General features: G+C 38.9%; 1 protein-coding gene across 1 annotated transcript in view; it reads right to left on the bottom strand.

Annotated features, from left to right (window-relative positions):
* The window catches only part of PLCH1 (phospholipase C eta 1), a 235,274-nt gene that overhangs the window by 214,430 nt on the left and 1,429 nt on the right, over window positions 1-19,415 (bottom strand). The window contains exon 2 of the mRNA XM_082840361.1: window positions 18,683-18,818. The gene's annotated coding sequence lies outside the window, so the exon portion shown is untranslated. The remainder of the gene's footprint in view (window positions 1-18,682; window positions 18,819-19,415) is intronic.

Genomic DNA, 19,415 nt, shown 5'->3' with positions numbered 1-19,415 from the left:
AAGCTGGTGTGCATAACCCCAAACAAGGCTCCCTTTGTTCACAGGATCTGGCTAAAGCAACTTTTCAGAATTCCATCTTCTTTTCTGGTCACAGAATAAAGCCAGGCAAAACCAAGCAAGGCTGGCATGAAGGGAAATCCACAGGTGGGAAACAATTTGTCATCTGTCCTATTAAAGCAATCTAGACTTTTGTAAAGGCACTCCAGGATGGAGTCAGTACTGAAAAAAACAAATGATCAGAGCTGTGCCTATTCGTTAATGGAACCACAATTGGTGTAGGTTCCTAAAGCTTCTGCCAGAGCTTCTCCTTGGCTCCCTAAGCCTCATTCTTCCACCCTCCCCTACCTGTAACCTATCCTACCTTTTCTCAGGCTCCAGGAGACCTGACCCCCCCTTCTTCTTACCCCACCCCCACCTGGCTAAATCTGGCTGCTTCTCCCACTCCCTGGGGCTGAGGGTGAGTCCCATCACGCCAAGATACAATCACTCACGGAACCAACTGTAAAATAAGATAGAAAACAGGTGATTATGGAGACAACCCTCCCTACTCCCTCCCCACCCAGTATTCCATACTACAAGGATTTCTCTCAAAAAGTATTTTAGGTATACAGTTAGATATGCTCAGTTTTAAAAAACTCAATACTGAAGCTCGAAAAAAATTTTTTCATTGAAAATCCCCTCTTCCCTCATTTCATGCCTCTCTCCTGGAATGACCACTTTTGCTTGGTGTGAATCATTCCAGTCTTTTTTATGCATTTATTTATACATATATTCATGTATTCGATTTTGAAGACACGTTTTTAATAAGAATACCTTTTTTCAAGAATTGGAAATAATTTTCAGTAATATCAGTAGTAACTATTTCCTACAAAAGTATATTCATGATTTATATTAGAAATATTTTACAAAAAAAAGAAATATTTTAGGTTACACAGAATTAAGGAGAGCTGTCTGTATTCATGCTAACTTTTCCTTAGTAACTTGATCTTATGGTTTCATGTGTCATTCTTCTTTTTTTTAACATCTTTATTGGAGTATAATTGTTTTACAATGTTATGTTAGTTTCTGCTGTACAACAAAGTGAATCAGCTATGTGTATACATATATCCCCATATCCCCTCCCTCTTGTGTCTCCCTCCCAGCCTCCCTACCTCACCCCTCTAGGTGGTCACAAAGTACCAGCCGATCTCCCTGTGCTATGCAGGTGCTTCCCACTAGCTAGCTATTTTACATTTGGTAGTGTATATATGTCATTGTTACTCTCTCACTTTGTCCCAGCTTACCCTTCCCCCTCCCCGTGTCCTCAAGTCCATTCTCTACGTCTGCGTCTTTATTCCTGTCCTGCCCCTAGGTTCATCAGAACCATTTTATTTTTTAGATTCCATATATATATATATATATATATATATATGTTAGCATACGGTATTTGTTCTCCTCTTTCTGACTTACTTCACTCTGTATGACAGACTCTGGGTCCATCCACCTCACGACAAATAACTCAATTTCGTTTCTTTGTATGGTTGAGTAATATTCCATTGTATATATGTGCCACATCTTCTTTATCCAATCATCTGTCGATGGACACTTAGGTTGCTTCTCATGTGTCATTCTTTATTTTGCCCTCTCTGTTCATTCTCAATCCAAGGAAGGTTAGCGGAATCAGAAGATGAAAGAATAAGGTGCTTTTGTGTACAGTCAACAAAACACAAGCACATACCTGACTCTCATTTGGCCCTTCCTTTTAACCAGATGAAAGGAGAGAAGAGGATGTTAGAGTCTGTGACTCACCCATGCTGCTAGGAAAAAGCAGCAGTGGGACTTGAAATCGTACCTTGGATTACAAACTCTTCTGGGTAGGTGTTTTTAAGAAGAGGGGACTCAGTTTAAATGGCTGAACTAGAACACAAAGGTATATGTAATTGAACCCTATGGTCTCCAGGCTGTGTGCCCCCTATTTTGGTTAATCACGGGCATGTCTTACCTCCCCTGGCATCTGTTTGCTGCTGAAGGGCAGACAGTAAGCCACCCCTGAGTGCCAGACCTGAGCTGGGCACACACTACAGGCCCTCGGTAAACGTCAGTGACGTCCTCGTTCTATGCCGCATTTCCTGGATTCCCTCCAGTATGAGACTGAAGGAAGGAAGTGCCCACTCTGGCCTCCAGAATCACAGCAAATGATTTCAAAATTGAGAGATACCGGAGGTGGAGGTAATGAATGGAGTCAGCAGGGCTGAGGCAGGGGAAAAGACAGCTGTGCAATAAAGCCAATCTCAGCCACAACCAGATTTAGATGAACCAGCGGCCCAGCACTCACTAAGGGGAAGCAACTGAAAGGGACCTTAGAAACGAGCTCAAACCCCACATGGTGTAGCCAGAAGGAAACTGAGGCCCAGATAGTAGGTGTAACTTGCAAGATAGCACTGCTAGGTAGCTATTCGAGAAAGCTGGCAGGAACCCCAGGCTCAGAAGTACCAAAGCAGGGATCTTTTGAGTGTTTCATGATCCCATTTGTGTGAACATAATGGGTGAAAATATCCACTAAAATATACTTTCATTGATTTAATATTTGCTATTTAATATATGTTACATTTGGAACTCTTTATAGAACATACAGATCCCCAATCCTTGTAAATTAATAACTGACAGTGACTAAGGAACATCGGGTAGAGAAACAACTCATTATTAAGACTAGTTTCAAATTCTGCCTTCAGAACAAGGTTAATATGAACTTTTTTCGTGGATGGTAAAGTTATAGGAAATGTTATATGTATGTATTTTACTTATCTTTAACAATTTCTTTTTATCCATTTTTAGAACTTGAAACATGCAGAAAAGCTAAAAAAAAAACACAAAAAACTTATATAGTGATATCACTTACCACCCAAAGACAACCACCATGGATACCGTGGTCTTTTTTTTAAACAAACTAGATCCTATTAATTTGAAGCCTTTTTTCTTTTCATATAACTTACTAATATATGGTGACATTCTAGCCATATCAATAAACATACTTCTACAGAATACATATGTGATTTGAAAAAGTGTAATCAGCTCTACTCAAAACCTCCAAGCTCCAAAAACTCTAAAGCAGCAACAAGAAATAAAAGAAGACAAGCAAGTATGCAGAGGATTCATCAGATGAACTAAAAATATCTAAAAAGTTGAAATGTTCCTAAGCCCATTTTTTAAATTTTTTATCTATTTATTTTTGACTGTGTTGGGTCCTCATTGCTGCACATGGGCTTTCTTCTACTTGCAGAGAGCAGGGTCCACTCCTTGCCGCGGTGCCCGGGTCGCTCACTATGGTGGCCTTTCCCACCGTGGAGCACAGGCTCCAGGCGCGTGGGCCCCAGCAGCCGTGGCACGCGGGCTCAGCAGCTGCGGCTCGCAGGCTCCAGAGCACAGGCTCAGCAGCTGTGGTGCACGGGCCTAGCCGCTCCACAGCATGTGGGATCTTCCTGGACCAGGGCCTGAACCCTTGTCCCCTGCATTGGCAGGCGAACTCCCAACCACTGCACCACCAGAGAAGCCCCCCTAAGCCCATTTTATAAGCGATTAGTAACTTTTATAACATTCCACATTTCTTTATTTTTGCCATTTTTTTCTATAGATACATGACCAAAGTTGCCAGTGTCAAACTACAGACCAGACATAAACCTGTGGTGGCAGGACACCATGAAGAAAGAAAATATTAGAAATTCGAGGACACTTTTCACTAAGAAAAGCAGGAACAATTTTGATTAATAAGCATTTGTCAATGCGTTTAAAACGCCACAAAGGAAAGAGAAATCCTTCACAGCAACACCCACTCATTTTAACTAAAGCCCCCTGCTTCCTCTGGTTTTCCTCTAGGAAACACCTTCTCCCACTTTCTTTCCATGAGACTTAGCTGGTGTCAGCTCCATCCCTATTCAGGTGAGGACGTGGTTTAGGTCTGACAAAGCTGAGCACTGCCTCCCCCAGGCCATACTAGTACAGATGGTGCACATAGCCCACCTAATTCGGACCACTGAGAGTCAGGCATGGATGTCTGTCTGAACTGTTGGAGAAAAGAAACTTTCTTTTCTGTTGGACTCAAGGTTGTGAGGCTGTGAAGTTGTGAAGCCTAGAAACCTAGAACTCCTGGCAGCCATCTTGTTACTACAAGAGAAGAAAAAAATCTATGTGGGACTGGATTCAACCCAGAGGAATGAAGATAAACTTGGTCCTACTGATATCATTTAAGGCACACCTGAAGCCAGATCTCTCCCTGTACTTTTTAGTTAAATGAGCCAGTACATTCCCTTCCTTGCTTTGTTTAGTCTTGTTTAAACCATATTGAGCTGGGTTTACTGTCACTTGCAACCAAAGAGTTCTGACTGATGAAATGTGTCAGCAAATCAGAGTAAAGAGAGCCCACAGGGCAGTCATGAGCTCTCTTTTTTGGTTTCATCTCTAACAGTTGACTCACTGGGGGACCTTGGGCCAGGTTTTTTAGCTGGTCCTCTGAGTTTCAAAATGACTCCCTATTTACTTGGGCTTTCCCTAGGGATATGCCACATCCAAGTCCTTTGTTTTGGTAGTAAAGGAGTCCCTCACACCCCTTGAAGGTGTATTTAAGCAGAGCAAACCCTGAAATCTTTTCTTCTATAGAATTCTCTTAACTGTTTTTACATGTGAGGCAAATCTATATCACTGCTTTAACATGAGTTTTATGGAACACTACAAATCTGCTCAAGCCACTTGAATGGCTTAATAAAAGACAAACTATTCAAGTTCATATATGGAAATCAGAGTTCTAACAAAGGAAAAGGAAGAATAGGAGAGTCTTAAAAGAGAACTTTGGGGAAGGGGAATATATTCATATATGTGTATGTATGTGTATATACACACACAAACACACTTTTTTTTTAAGTACAGGGATTTGTTACTACATGCTATCTCCACCTCTTCACCTACTGTGACTGCTACTACCACAGCCACTTCTTCTCTGGCACCCCTCTTCCATAAAAACCAACACTCCCACTCCCACTCTTTTATATTCTTTCTTTCTTAAAAATAATATATTATTTGGGCTTCCCTGGTGGCGCAGTGGTTGAGAGTCCGCCTGCCGATGCAGGGGACATGGGTTCGTGCCCCGGTCCGGGAGGATCCCACATGCCGCAGAGTGGCTGGGCCCGTGAGCCATGGCCGCTGAGCCTGCGTGTCCGGAGCCTGTGCTCCCCAACGGGAGAGGCCACAACAGTGAGAGGCCCGTGTACCGCAAAAGAAAAAAATAATAATAATATATTATTATTTGTAAATCATTTTATGGTTCATACAATATTTCCATTTCTATCTTGTATTTTTAAAAAAATGATCCTTACAATAGCCCTATAAGTCATGCATCATTAAGCATGAGTTCAAAGAGGCTAATAGGAAATAGTAGGTTGCAAATTCATGTCTTCTGACTCCAAATCCACTGTCCCAGTCCCAGGGCTATACTCTGTCCAGCCGTGTTTCCTCCCTGACACTCCTTCCCTATGGAAAGAACCTAGAGTTGTATTACTCATAATATACAAGGTATAATTCTTCTCATATCCACCACTCAATCCAACTCCACTATGGGTCAATGAAGGGGAAGAGCCAGAAGGAGGAGAAGAGATGACTAAATGAAACATTACTTATTCAAAATATACCTACCTTGTCCCTCCAGCCAGGAGACTTTGGAGTATACAGACTGGAGGGGATCCAAGCAAAGTGTCAGTTCTTTGAGAATCAAATGGTGGGAGGTTTCTTTGCAATGAAATTTGAGTGAGCTATTTGGACAAAGCTCAGAAACACCAAGGCCAAATTTTCGAGCCAGAAATCATTGTGAAAACTATCTGAGGGGTTCATGTGCTTTCCAAATTGCTAACAACAGGGAGGAAGGCTATAGCCAGAAATTAAAACAATGCATAAACTCACCCTGCTGTTGGAAAAGGAGTAACTGCTTCATGGGATGCAGTAAGGCATCAAGGGACAATGGGAAGATGTCTGACTGGATGTCAAGAGGCCAGAGCTGCAGCCCCGTCCGCCCTCTGACTAAACAGTGTCAGGTAAATCTCTTCACTCCCCTGTGCTCGGGCTGCCTCATCTTTGGAACAAAAGACGAGTGGTGGTGAATGAGATGCTCTCTCAGAGCTTCCAAACTTAATATTCTACATTAATAAGGACTATGGGCAACCCGTACCCCCGACTAATATCCCCATCATTCAGCTGTAATTATAAATTAAAATAGCCCTGAGAAACCACAGAGTTAATTCCCATTAGTATACCCTTTAACTCATATGGAGAAGTGATTTCCTTCTCCTTAAGCCTCGCTGAGAGACAAAAGACATAACTAATATGCTCTGACAGCAATATTCATACAACAGGAAGTGCTTAGAAAGAGGAAGGCAGAGGGGAAAAGTCCCCAAACTGTGTCCTGCACCTCACAGCCTCTGACACAACACGTTTGGGAATTTCTGCACCAAGTTCTCTCTAATGGTTGAGAATTCAAACTCAGTCCAGTTAAAAGCTAAGATTTCAAAGACAGCTGCTCTTCTCTCATTTCTCCACTAATTTTAAGACAAACAAATCAAGAGACTTACACAGCGCAGGGATGGGATGGGAGGGCCCACGGCTCCTGTCCCTGGACCAGGCCTAGACTAACAGGTTCTAAAGCAGCTCAGACGCCTGGGTCAGAAGGCCCTGGTCAGAGGGGCCCCACTCCACTCCGCAGATGGCAGGTCACTATCCTCCCCTCCCCCTTCATAAACTCCCTCCCCCACTTCCCACAGGTTTCCAAGCACTGCCAAACCGGTTGTTAAAGGGCTCTGCAAACAGCTTAATTCCATAGCTAGCCCCCTCCCAGCTATGTACACACAGGGAAAGAAGTAAAAGGGTACTTTGTTCATTTTTTAAGGCTCACAGGGGACACCACTAAACCCCAGGTTCCCTGTGTGTTTTCTTTAAACCATCAGGAGCTGAAAATATTCTGAGCTAAGTTGAGCAGTGAGATACGATCACCCTCCAAAGACACATGGATGCTTCATTTGAAAGGGCTGGTTTCAAGTATATAATAATAGGTATCCAGTGCTTGAGAGAGTTCATACCTTTTGGTTCAGTAATTCAGCTGCTGGAAATATATCAAAAAGAAATCTTTAAAGATACAAAAATGTATACACAAAAAAATATTCACTGCATCATTTTTTATGATGCAGAAGAATTAGAGCACTAAATAGTCAGCTACTGGGGTAGCACTGACTGTAGGTTAGATATTAACAATTGTGTTCTGCAAAAACTTTGTAAGTGAACATGGAAAATGCTCATGATACGATGCTATGTGAAAAAATAGGATACAGTAGTATCAACCATCAAAAGCAGTATTGCATAGAATAATGGATCTTCATCTTAAGAAACAAAGTGCTTTTAATATTTTACCACTAAGTGTAATGTTTGCCATAGGTTATTTGTAAATATTCTTTATGTTAAGAAAACTGGCTCTATTCTGATTTTCTGAACAGCTTTTTGCATAATTTGATATTAAACATTATAAGACATTTTCTCTGCATCTACTTAGATCATAAGATATGTCTCCATTAATCTGTTAATATGAATTTTCTAATGTTAAACCAACCCTGCAATCCCAAGATAATACATTGTGAACAAATTGGATTTATCTTTTTAACACATTGCTAGATTTGGCCTGCTCAGGTTTTATGATTGTTACATGTATATTTCTAAGTAGGTCTGGCCTATAATTTCCATTTCTCATACTGTTCTTGACACGTTTTTATACTGAGGTTATCACAGCTTCAAAAAATGTATCTCTATTCCCTGGAATGATTTATGCAAGTTTGAAATTACTTTTTCCTTGAGTGCTTGGTAGAACTTGCTCATAAACCCATCTAAACCTAGACCTTCCTTTATGGAGAAATATTTGACTAATGGTTTATTTAATTTAAAAATTATAGAATGATTCAGCCTAGTTTTTCTAATTTAGTTTTAATAAGTTATACTTGTCTAGAAAGGTATTCACTTCCTCTAAGCTTTCAAATGTTTTAGCATAATGTATTTCATAACTTTTTTTTTACTATCTACATCTGCTTTTCCACTCCTAATATTGTTTAGGAATATTGTGCCTCTCTCTTCTTTTGAAATCGGCCTCACCAGGTGTTCATCAACATTACTAGCTTTTACCAAGAGCCAAACTGTATCATTTTTGATCCTCTCCATTGAATAATATGGAATTATTATTATTTCCCTCCATCTATTTTCTCTGGGTCTACTTTGCATCTTTTTCTAACTCTTCAACTTCAACATCTAACTAATTTTCAGGCTTTATTCTTTTCTAATATAAGCATTTATACATGCTTTAGCTGCTTATCCCCACCCCAAGTCTTGACCCAAAATATTTTTGTTATCATTCAGTTAAAAATATGTTCTGATTTCCACTGCAACTTCTTTGATCCAAGGGTCATTTTGAAATACATTTCTATAATTATTCATAGTCATCTTTTGTGATCAGTTTCTAGCTTAACTGCACTGTGATCACAGATCTGGTCTGGATGATACCAATCACTGTTTGCTGTTAAGACTTGCTTGATGACATAGTTTGAGGTCACTTTTTGTAATGTTCTATGTGTGTTTGAAAATAATGTGTATTCTGCAGTTTTGAGATGCAATGACCTTCACATGTCTATCAGCTCAAACTTACTAACTGTATTGCTCAAATCTTGTGTGTGGTAGCTGACCTTTTCCCCTCTTTATCAAGTACTGATGAAGTATATTAAAATATCACTAGGAAGGGAATTCCCTGGTGATCCAGTGATTAGGATTCCATGCTGTCACTGCCGAGGGCCTAGGTTCAATCCCTGGTTGGGGAACTAAGATCCCACAAGCCACACGGCATGGTAAAAAAAAAAAAAAAATCACTGGGAATATATGTTTCCCATTGTAGTTCTCTCAATTTTTGCGTAATATATGTTGAGACCACGTTTTGCGTTATATTGAGACCACGTTTAAAAACCACAAAAGGTTTTTCTCTGATGAGTTCCAACTTTTGAACCAATATGACCTTCTTTTATCTCTAAAAATGCTTTTGACATTTAAAGTCTATTTCATCTGATATCAATATCGCCAGCTTTTAGTTTTTGATGTTAATAGTGACAGCTTTTAGTTTGTAATCACTCATTTATCTTTTTCTATTATTTTACCTTCACCTTTCTGTACCCTTATGTTTTAGACATGTCTTTTATAAACAGCAAATAGCCGAATTTTCATTTTTCATCTAGTCTACCAATCTTTGGTTTCTTTATAGTTGCTAATACATTGGATTTTATTTCTACATCTTATTTTGTGTTTGCTAATAGTCGCCTATTCTATATTTCTTTTCCCAACTTTCTTGACTTCAGATTTAATAGTTTTCTCATTTCAATTTTCCCCGTTGGAAAGTTATTCATTCATTCTTTTACTAAATTTTAGTGGTTGCCCTAGAAATTTTAACAGGTACACTTTACTTATCAAAGTATAAATTTAATCTGTATCTTTAACTTCCTCCCAAACTATACAGGAACTTTAGAAGATATTGACTCCTTCTGCTTCTCCAATTTATTTATGTCACTTATTTTACCTAGTTCCCACTGAAGACATGATTACTACTTTATACAGTCAATGTGTGTTTTACTTACAAATTTTCCTTTTCTTTGTTCTTGTTTCTGAGACATTCCATCTGGTAATAATTTTCTTCTGCCTGAAATGTATCCTTTTTGTGAGGATCTGCTAGAATTCTAGGGTTTGTTGTGGTTTTTTTGTTTGTTGGTTGGTTGGTTTTAAGTCTGAGAGTCTTTGTCTTTGCTTTTTAAAGATATTCTTAGCGAAAACTGAATCCTAGGCTGATAGTTAATTTCTATCAGGGCATGAAATTTAATATTCTACTGTCTTCTGGCTTCTATTGTCACACCGTCAGGATAATTTGTCATGTCTTTGAAAATAAGCTGCCTCTTCTCTCTGACCTTGCTTAAGATCTTCTCTTTATATTTTGTGTTCTGCAATTTAATTATATTTTGTCTGTGTGGATTTTTCCTTATCCCGAATGGAATTCAGATGACTTCATGAATATGGAAAGTGATACTTTTTATCAGTCCTTGAGAACTGTCAGTCATTATCTCTTTAAATGTTGCCTCTTCCCATTTTCTCTCTTCTTCTGAAATTATAATTAAACTTATATTGAGTCTGCATTCTCTGTCTTCCACATTGATTAAACTTTATTTTGGGGTTTTCATTGTCTTGCCTCTCTGTTGCTATCTGAAAATTTTCTTCAGATCTATCATTCAGTTGACAATTTCCCTGTTCAGCTTGGGTTAATCTGTTCACTGAGTTCTTTGTTTTTTTTCCCCCAAGTTCTATAATATTTGGTTCTTTCTCAAATCAGCTTGGTTAGTCTTCAGAGTTTCTGGTTCTCAGCTTAAATCTTGTGTTTAGTGATTTTTTTCAAACTATGAGATGCTAATTTTCCTTCTATTGGGTAGGACAAAAGGTTCATTCAGTTTTTTCCGTAAGATGGCTCTAGTAGCACTTAGATGCCTTTAACTTCATTTGAAACAATTTTGTTAAATTGTATGCGATAGCTGTCATATCAGTGTGCGTTTAAAAAAAGACTTATCTAATAAATTAGTGATGTTGAGCATCTTTTCATGTGCCTCTTGGCCATCTGTATGTCTTCCTTGGTGAAATGTCTATTTAGGTCTTCTGCCCATTTATTTATTTATTTTTTGCCGTATGCGGGCCTCTCACTGTTGTGGCCTCTCCCGTTGCGGAGCACAGGCTCTGGACACGCAGGCTCAACGGCCATGGCTCACGGGCCCAGCCGCTCCGCGGCATGTGGGATTTTCCCAGACCGGGGCACAAACCCATGTCCCCTGCATCGGCAGGCAGACTCTCAACCACTGTGCCACCAGGGAAGCCCCTGCCCATTTTTTAATTGGATTGTTTTTTTTGATATTGAGCTCCATGAGCTGGGTGTATATTTTGATGATAAATCCTTTGTCTGTAGTTTCATTTGCAAATATTTTCTCCCATTCTGAGGGTTGTCTTTTCATCTTGTTTATGGTTTCCTTTGCTGTGCAAAAGCTTTTAAGTTTAATTAAGTCTCATTTGTTTATTTTTGTTTTTATTTCCATTACTCTAGGAGGTGGGTCAAAAAAGAGAGAAATGCAAATACAATGAGGTATCAACTCACACCAGTCAGAATGGCCATCATCAAAAAGTCTAGAAACAATAAATGCTGGAAAGGGTGTGGTGAAAAGAGAACCCTCCTGCACCGTATGTGGGAATGTAAATTGATACAACCACTATGAAAAACAGTATGGAGGTTCCTTAAAAAACTAAAAATAGAACTACCATATGACCCAGCAATCCCACTACTGGGCATATACCCTGAGGAAACCATAATTCAAAAAGAGACATATACCACAATGTTCCTTGCAGCACTATTTACAGTAGCCAGGACATGGAAGCAACCTAAGTATCCATCGACAGATGACTGGATAAAGAAGATGTGGCACATATATACAATGGAATATTACTCAGCCATAAAAAGAAATGAAATTGAGTTATTTGTAGTGAGGTGGATGGACCTAGTCTGTCACACAGTGAAGTAAGTCAAAAGGAGAAAAACAAATACCGTATGCTAACGCATATATATGGAACCTAAAAAAAAAAAGGTACTAATGAAACTAGTTGCAGGGTAGGAATAAAGATGTAGACAGAGAATGGACTTGAGGACACGGGGTGGGAGGGGGAAGCTGGGGCAAAGTGAGCTTAGCATCGACATATAAACACTACTGAATGTAAAATAGTTAGCTAGTGGGAAGCAGCAGCATAGCACAGGGAGGTCAGCTCGGTGCTTTGCAATGACCTAGAGGGGTGGGATAGGGAGGACGGGATGGAGGCTCAAGGAGGGGATATGGGGACATATGTATGCATATGGCTGATTCACTCTGGTGTACGACAGAAACTAATGCAGTATTGTGAAGCAATTATACTCCAATAAAGATCTATTAAAAAATAAAAATTTTAAAAGGCATCAAAATTGAATTTTTATAGCCATTTTAATATTGAAGATGGCAGAAAAAAGCAACATTTTCCATATATTATGCTTTATTATTTCAAGAAAGGTAAAAATGCAACTGAAACGCACAAAAAGATTTGTGCAGTGTATGGAAAAGGTGCTGTGACTGATCAAATATGTCAAAAGTGGTTTGTGAAGATTTCTCGCTGAACGATGCTCCATGGTCAGGTAGACCAGTTGAAGTTGATAGCGATCAAATTGAGACATTAATTGAGAACAATCAACGTTATACCATGAGGGAGATAACCAACATACTCAAACTATCCAAATCAAGAACTGAAAATCATTTGCACCAGCTTGGTTATGTTCATCGCTTTGATGTTTGGGTTCCACATAAGTTAAGCGAAAAAAACCTTCTTGACCGTATTTCCTCAGGCGATTCTCTACTGAAACGTAATGAAAACGTTCCACTTTCAAAACAAATTGATGGGCGATGAAAAGTAGATACTATACAACAATGTGGAATGGAAGAGATCGTGGGGCAAGTGAAATGAACCACCACCAACCACAACAAAGGCCAGTCTTCATACAAAGAAGGTAATGTTGTGTATATGGTGGGATTGGAAGGGAGTCCTCTATTATGAGCTCCTTCTGGAAAACCAAGCGATTAATTCCAACAAGTACTGTTCCCAATTAGACCAACTGAAAGCAGCACTCAATGAAAATCGCCCAGAATTAGTCAACAGAAAACGCATAATCTTCCATCAGGATAACGCAAGACCGCATGTTTCTTTGATGACCAGGCAAAAACCGTTACAGCTTGGCTGGGAAGTTCTGATTCATCCGCCATATTCACCAGACGTTGCACCTTCAGATTTCAATTTATTTCGGTCTTTAAAAATTCTCTTAATGGAAAAAATTTCAGTTCCCTGGAAGACTGTAAAAGGCACCTGGAACAGTTCTTTGATCAAAAAGATAAAAAGTTTTGGGAAGAAGGAATTATGAAGTTTCATGAAAAATGGTAGAAGGTAGTGGAACAAAAGGGTGAATACATTGTTTAATAAAGTGCTTGGTGAAAATGAAAAATGTGTCTTATTTTTACTTAAAAAACAGAAGGCACATTTTGGCCCACCCAGTAATTTCATTGGTGGGGATTCTTTGAAGTCTAGGATAAAAATAGATTCTTCCAAAAGAAGGGGGAAAATTGGTGTTCGCTCAGTACCAGGGACACTTGCAATGTAGGAACTCTTTAAATCAGATTTTCATTTTGAGGTTTTTCTGACCACCTAGTTATTATGATTCCAGATGCAAATCTGTATTAAAGCTGGCTCAGGATCACAAATTCTCAGGACCAAATAATCAGGGTCTGCTCAGAACCAAGATTTTTGAAAGGTGATTTTCCTTACAATATTATAGGGTTAGAAAGAAGGTAATTATTTTTATTTTTGTTTTTATTCTAATTCACCCTTACAATGAGGGAGAAGCCCTTTGAAGTCCTAGCTTTATGACCAAATGGTCCCTTCTCAGATGTTTTAACTTTATCTCTTGTCCCTTGTGCCCTCAGGCCATGAAAGCAGAAGTTCAAGTTAACCTGGTTTGGCAAACGTCCTCAAGGCAAAAAGCCAGCTTCATTGCTCAGTAGACCCCTCTTCACTTAGCATTTAAAGCCTGAATATTCATTACTTTCTTACAGGTTACTGCACTTAAGAAAATAATCTTTCTACTGTACCCAACATATTCAAATTGTTTCATCGGGAGTATCAGTGAACTATATTGCTAGAAACAGAATTCGAGCCTGGGAATTCACATTCAAAGCCACAGAACCTTGCAATCTGACAGTCAAATCAGGACCTGATCTAACCCAAAAGCTTATTAGGCTCAGTGCCTGCTAATTTGTAATAACGGCTGATTCTTTTTAGCACTTCCTATGTGCCAAGTATTGTGGTATATATTTTACGAAACATTATTTTTTTCATCTTTACAGTGATCCTAAGGGCTAGGTATAATTATTATCCCCATTTTACACATAGAGAAACTGAAGCACAGAGAGGTTAAGTAACTACCTAAGGTCCACAGCTATCAAGTGACAGCACTGGTACTTGAACTAAATAAAAATTAACTTCAGTGATTACACTCTTAAGATCTATGTAATTTTGCTCCCTAATAAATAATGAATATAAGACAGGGAAAGAGAAAAAAGACAATAAAAGAAAGAGAAAGGGAGCGAATGCACTACTAGGTATAGCAAACTCAGTAATGAGATCCAGACTTTTCAATGTACAATCTTTTCCAATTCCCTATGTTCATGTAAGGGTTGAGATATTTTTCATCTTCTAAAAATATATTCCTTCACTTTCAAAGTGGGCACGAAGTGCAGATTGGAAATTAAAACTACATTGAGAAAAAAAAACACTCAAAGGAATGACTGTTTGGTAATTAGATTTCAACTCTCAGTGGCCATCAGTCTTGAAATCCAACCCAATATTAACACCTTTGATCATATATGAAGACTATTCCTGATGACACACTGACATCCAAAAAATCCTTGATTTATATTAGTTGTCTCTAAACCAGTGATTTCCATACTTTTTGAATATTAGAAATGGACTTCAGAATAGCTCCACCCACAATTCCCTCATATATAAGGATGCCCAAAATTCAGTCTCAGAAATGTCAACCCCCAGAGAAGGGCAGATCCCCCAGCTTTCCCAAGTTCATCTTACCCTCTCTCCTGTCCACTTCCCTACCCACCAGTGAGAGAAGGGAGCTTATCACAAGGAATGTGTTGGATTCCCAACTTTGCCTGCTTTCCCTAACCCTTCCACCGAGCAATACGCACGGCTCCAACAGGAGATCTGCCTTGAGCTGGGCAACTAAACCTCCAGGAAATACCTTCTCTCCTTCCCAACCACAGCAGGGTGAGTAGGGGAAGTGTCCCCCTTTTTGTGTTCAAAAATAGGATCTCAGGACCCCTTAATGTGCAAAAAGCTATAATCAAATCAATTTATGAATCAAATAACCCACAAGTATGCTCTGGGCTCTACTATACGTACTGAGGGGATGGAGAAATGCCTAAACACTGTCCCAGTCATCAAGAAACCAACGATCTAGACGGGAGAATAGTGCATAGATAGAAACAAAAGATTTATATAAAACTTGCACAGGAAAAGGCAGAATGTATGATTGGTGGCAAATGAAGCATATTGTAAAGGTTCAAAGAAAAGAAACCAAGGCTGTCAGGAAAGAGTTCCTGGACGGTGGGAGCATAGAGCTAGATCTCAAAAGATCAGTAGGTTTAAAAGAGGGAAGATGAGATGGGGGGGAACAGGAAAGGCAGTTTAGTAGGAAGGCACTGTGAGTGCTCAAAATACTGCTCAGTTATCAAGGTAAAAATTACTAATTTACATTGTTAATATGATGTTTAAATACATTGTGATAGGGAATTCCCTGGCCGTCCAGTGGTTAAGACTCTCCCCTTTCACTGCTGAGAGCACAGGTTCGATTCCCTGGCCAGAGAACTAAGATCCCACAAGCTGCATGGTACAGCCAAAAAAAAAAAAAAATGCATTGTGATATAACAAAGTGTATATACGGAAATTGGTAAAAATAGCATTTCACCAAGAATGCCTAAACATAACTTATTCAGAATATAAATCCCGCAATAGGCCTCTCTTTAAAAGGATGGTAGGGATCAAAGACAATTCTGCAAACATTTCAGCCTAAGACAATGGTGGTAAAATTAAGAATTAAAGTTTAGTTTCTCTAAACCAGCAGAGATGTTAACTTTCTAACTGTTCAACAGAGAACTTATATCAAGGCATATATAAGAATATCAGAAATTATAAAAAGGACAAGTAAAAGGTCCTAAAAGCAATACAGAAGGAGATAGGATATTAAACTTAATTTGCTCATATAAATTCTCAAGTTCAAAAGAACAGCAAAAAAATCTAGTCAAATTTTTTTTTTTTTTTTTTAGATGTTGGGGGTAGGAGTTTACTAATTTATTTATTTTTGCAGTGTTGGGTCTTTGTTTCTGTGCGAGGGCTTTCTCTAGTTGTGGCAAGCGGGGGCCACTCTTCATCGCGGTGCGCGGGCCTCATCGCCGCTCTCTTGTTGCGGAGCACAGGCTCCAGACGCGCAGGCTCAGTAGTTGTGGCGCACGGGCTCACTTGCTCTGCAGCATGTGGGATCTTCCCAGACCAGGGCTCGAACCCCTGTCCCCTGCATTAGCAGGCAGATTCTCAACCACTGCGCCACCAGGGAAGCCCTAGTCAAATATTTTGAATTGTGGAAACTCCGCTTTGTTTTTCATGTGCCGTATTCTTAATCTTTAAGAAGCTCTGGGGGAAAAAAAATCCGAAGCTGATAGAGGTAGCCCAAGTTAAATGCATCTAACACATTTCGTGTTAACTTACTCTTTTCAAGCTTATAAGTTCTTGATTCTTTAAGTCTAGGTAATAAACAGCCTGTTTGAAGTTGCCATCTGACGAAAGGTGTCATAGAAAGCATTAATGAGAAAAAATAGGGAAATAAAACCCAAGCAGTATTACAAATTCCTCAAATGAAATTTATAGTGTGGATCTGATGTTTTCTTCTTAAACTAGAACAAAATAGATTATAGACACAGAAACTAACTCCTGGTTATTTGTCACTGGCCTATATGTTTTCTATTATATTCTCTTGCATAGTTTCCTTCCATTGAATATCTAATATGTTCCCACTAAAATCATGGGAACCAGACTGAGACACTATTCTAGTGGCCAGGTCTTGGTTCATGGCCACCCTCAGAATCCTCCATTATTCCAAAAGAATCTTGTCCACATTCAAGGAAGAGCAGCATTCTCCTGAGTGTCCAAACAAACAGAATCAGAACCCACCAAAGTCCGAACGCTCAACATTTCTTCTTTCCTTCAGTAATGCTAGGACACAAGAACCTATGCAGCCACAAGAGACAATAAGGAATTCAAGTTAGCTTTGATCCCAGGCACTGGGAACCAAGCAGTGCTACAGCCAAGCCCAGTGTTGACACCATCCTGCCAGGACTGGAGATACTTTTGGATTCCAAAGACACCAACTCTCCCAGACCTGGGGAGATGAGTGAAATATTTGAGACTTGGAAGGAAGTGTGAAAAGCAACTAAATGCTTATCATATAAGAAAATAAGTGTGCTGACTCTGATCCTCTATCAGGCAGTGATCTGAAACCTATTCATTTGTCTCTTCAAAACTGATTTTTTAATCTATAATAGAAAGAATGAAGTGACACCTTCTACTCTGAGGCTCTGCTCAAAATGGAAATTTGTAAAGTTACCCGTAAGTGAATATGAGGAAAGCAAGTTTTATCTATATCAAGATGCTAATTTTTTACCTATCAGGTTAGCAAAAATCAAGAAGTTTAATGACAAACTGTGTTGGTGAGGGTGTGGAGAAATCGTCATGTAATACATTTCTGATAAGGGTAAAAATTGTACAAATTCTATTGAAGTCAATTTGACGATATTTAGCAAAATTACAAACGTACATACCTTTGACTTAGCAATCCCACTTCCAAAAATATATTCTATAGCCATACTTGAACATGCAAACAGTGTATATATAGAGTTATTTACTGTACCATTGTTTTCAAAAGATCAGAAGCAACCTAATTGTCCATTAATCTGGTTAAATTTTAGTATATCCATACATTGGAAAATAGGTGGCCCTTAAAAAGAAATCCAGAATAGCCAACATATATTGAACAAAGTTGGGAGACTGAAACTATCCTACTCAAGACTTACTCTAAAGCTACAGTAATCAAGACAGTGTGGTATTGAAGAAAGAGTAGATAAATAGGTCAATGGAACAGAATACACAGCCTGGAAATAGACCCACATAAATGGAATCACTGATCTTTTACAAACAAGCAAAGGCAATACTATGGAACAAAGACAGTTCTTTTCAAAAAAATGGTGCTGGAACAACTGGACATCCACATGCAAAGAAACGAATCTAAACATAGTCCTTATACCCTTCACAAAGATTAACTCAAAATGAATCACAAACCTAAATTTAAAACACGAAACTATAAAACTCCTAGAAGATAACATAGGAAAAATATCTAGATGACCTTGGGCATGGTGGTGACTTTTTAGATACAACACGAAAGGGATGATCCATGAAACAAAGAATTGGTAAGCTAAACTTCATTACACCTTAAACCTTCTGCTCTGTGAAAAACAATGTCAAGAGAATGAAAAGACAAGCCACAGACTGGCACAGAATATTTGCAAAAGACACATCTGATAAAAGACTATTAGTCAAAGTACACACAGAATTCTTAAAACACAAAAAAAACCACCTGATTTAAAAATGGGCCAGAAACCTTAACAGACACCTCACCAAAGATACAGAGACGGCAAAGAAGCATACGAAAAGATGCTCTACGTGATAAATCATCAGGAAATGCAAATTAAAACGAGACACAATTACACACCTATTAGAATGGCCAAAATCCAGAACACTCACACCACAAAATGTCGGTGAGGATGTAGAGCAACAGGAGTGCTCCTTCCTTGCTGGTGGGGATGTAAAATGGCACAGCCTCTTTGGCAGACAGTTTGGCAGTTTCTTACAAAACTAAACATATTCTTACCACACGATCCGGCAGTTGTGCTCCTTGGTGTTTACACAAAGGAGTTGACAACATATGTCCACACAGAAACCTCCACATGAATGTTTATAGCAACTTGATTCATAATGGCCCAAAACTTGGAAGTAATCGAGATATCCTGCAGTAGGTGAAGGCAGAACACAGGATGTTTAGGGCAGTGAAAACACAGTGTATGATATCACAATGATGGATACAGGTCACTACACATTTGTCCAAACCCACAGAATGCACAACACCAAGAGTTAACTGTAATGTAAACCATGTAATCTAGGTGATTATCATGTGTCAAAGTGGGTCATCAATTGTAACAAATGCACCATTCTGCTGGGGGTTGTTGGTAATGGGGTGTCTACGAACGGGTGGGGCAAGGAGCACATGGGAAAGTCTGCACCTTCCCTTCAATTTTGCTGTGTACCTACAACTGCTTTTTTCAAATAAAGTAAAAAGAAAAAAGGATTAAGAAGCTCTATGTGCTAATATGGAATGATATAAAAATATATTGTTACAAGAAAAAATGCAGAATCATATGGATGGTGCATTACCATTTGATTCTTAAAAGGAAGAAAGCATCCATATGTATTTGCTTGTATATATATATATCTTTTTGAAAAAATACATAAGAAACTAGTAACACTATTGGTCTATTAAAGAACTGGATGGCTGAAGAACAGAGGTGAGAGAATTTTCACTCAATGCCCTTTTAGCTTTAAAAAAA

This window comes from Leucopleurus acutus (assembly GCF_964270905.1).
Source record: "Leucopleurus acutus genome assembly, chromosome: 5".
NCBI lineage: Eukaryota > Metazoa > Chordata > Mammalia > Artiodactyla > Delphinidae > Leucopleurus > Leucopleurus acutus.
The sequence above is the reverse complement of the archived record's forward strand: the minus strand, read 5'-3'. Positions and strand labels throughout refer to the sequence as shown.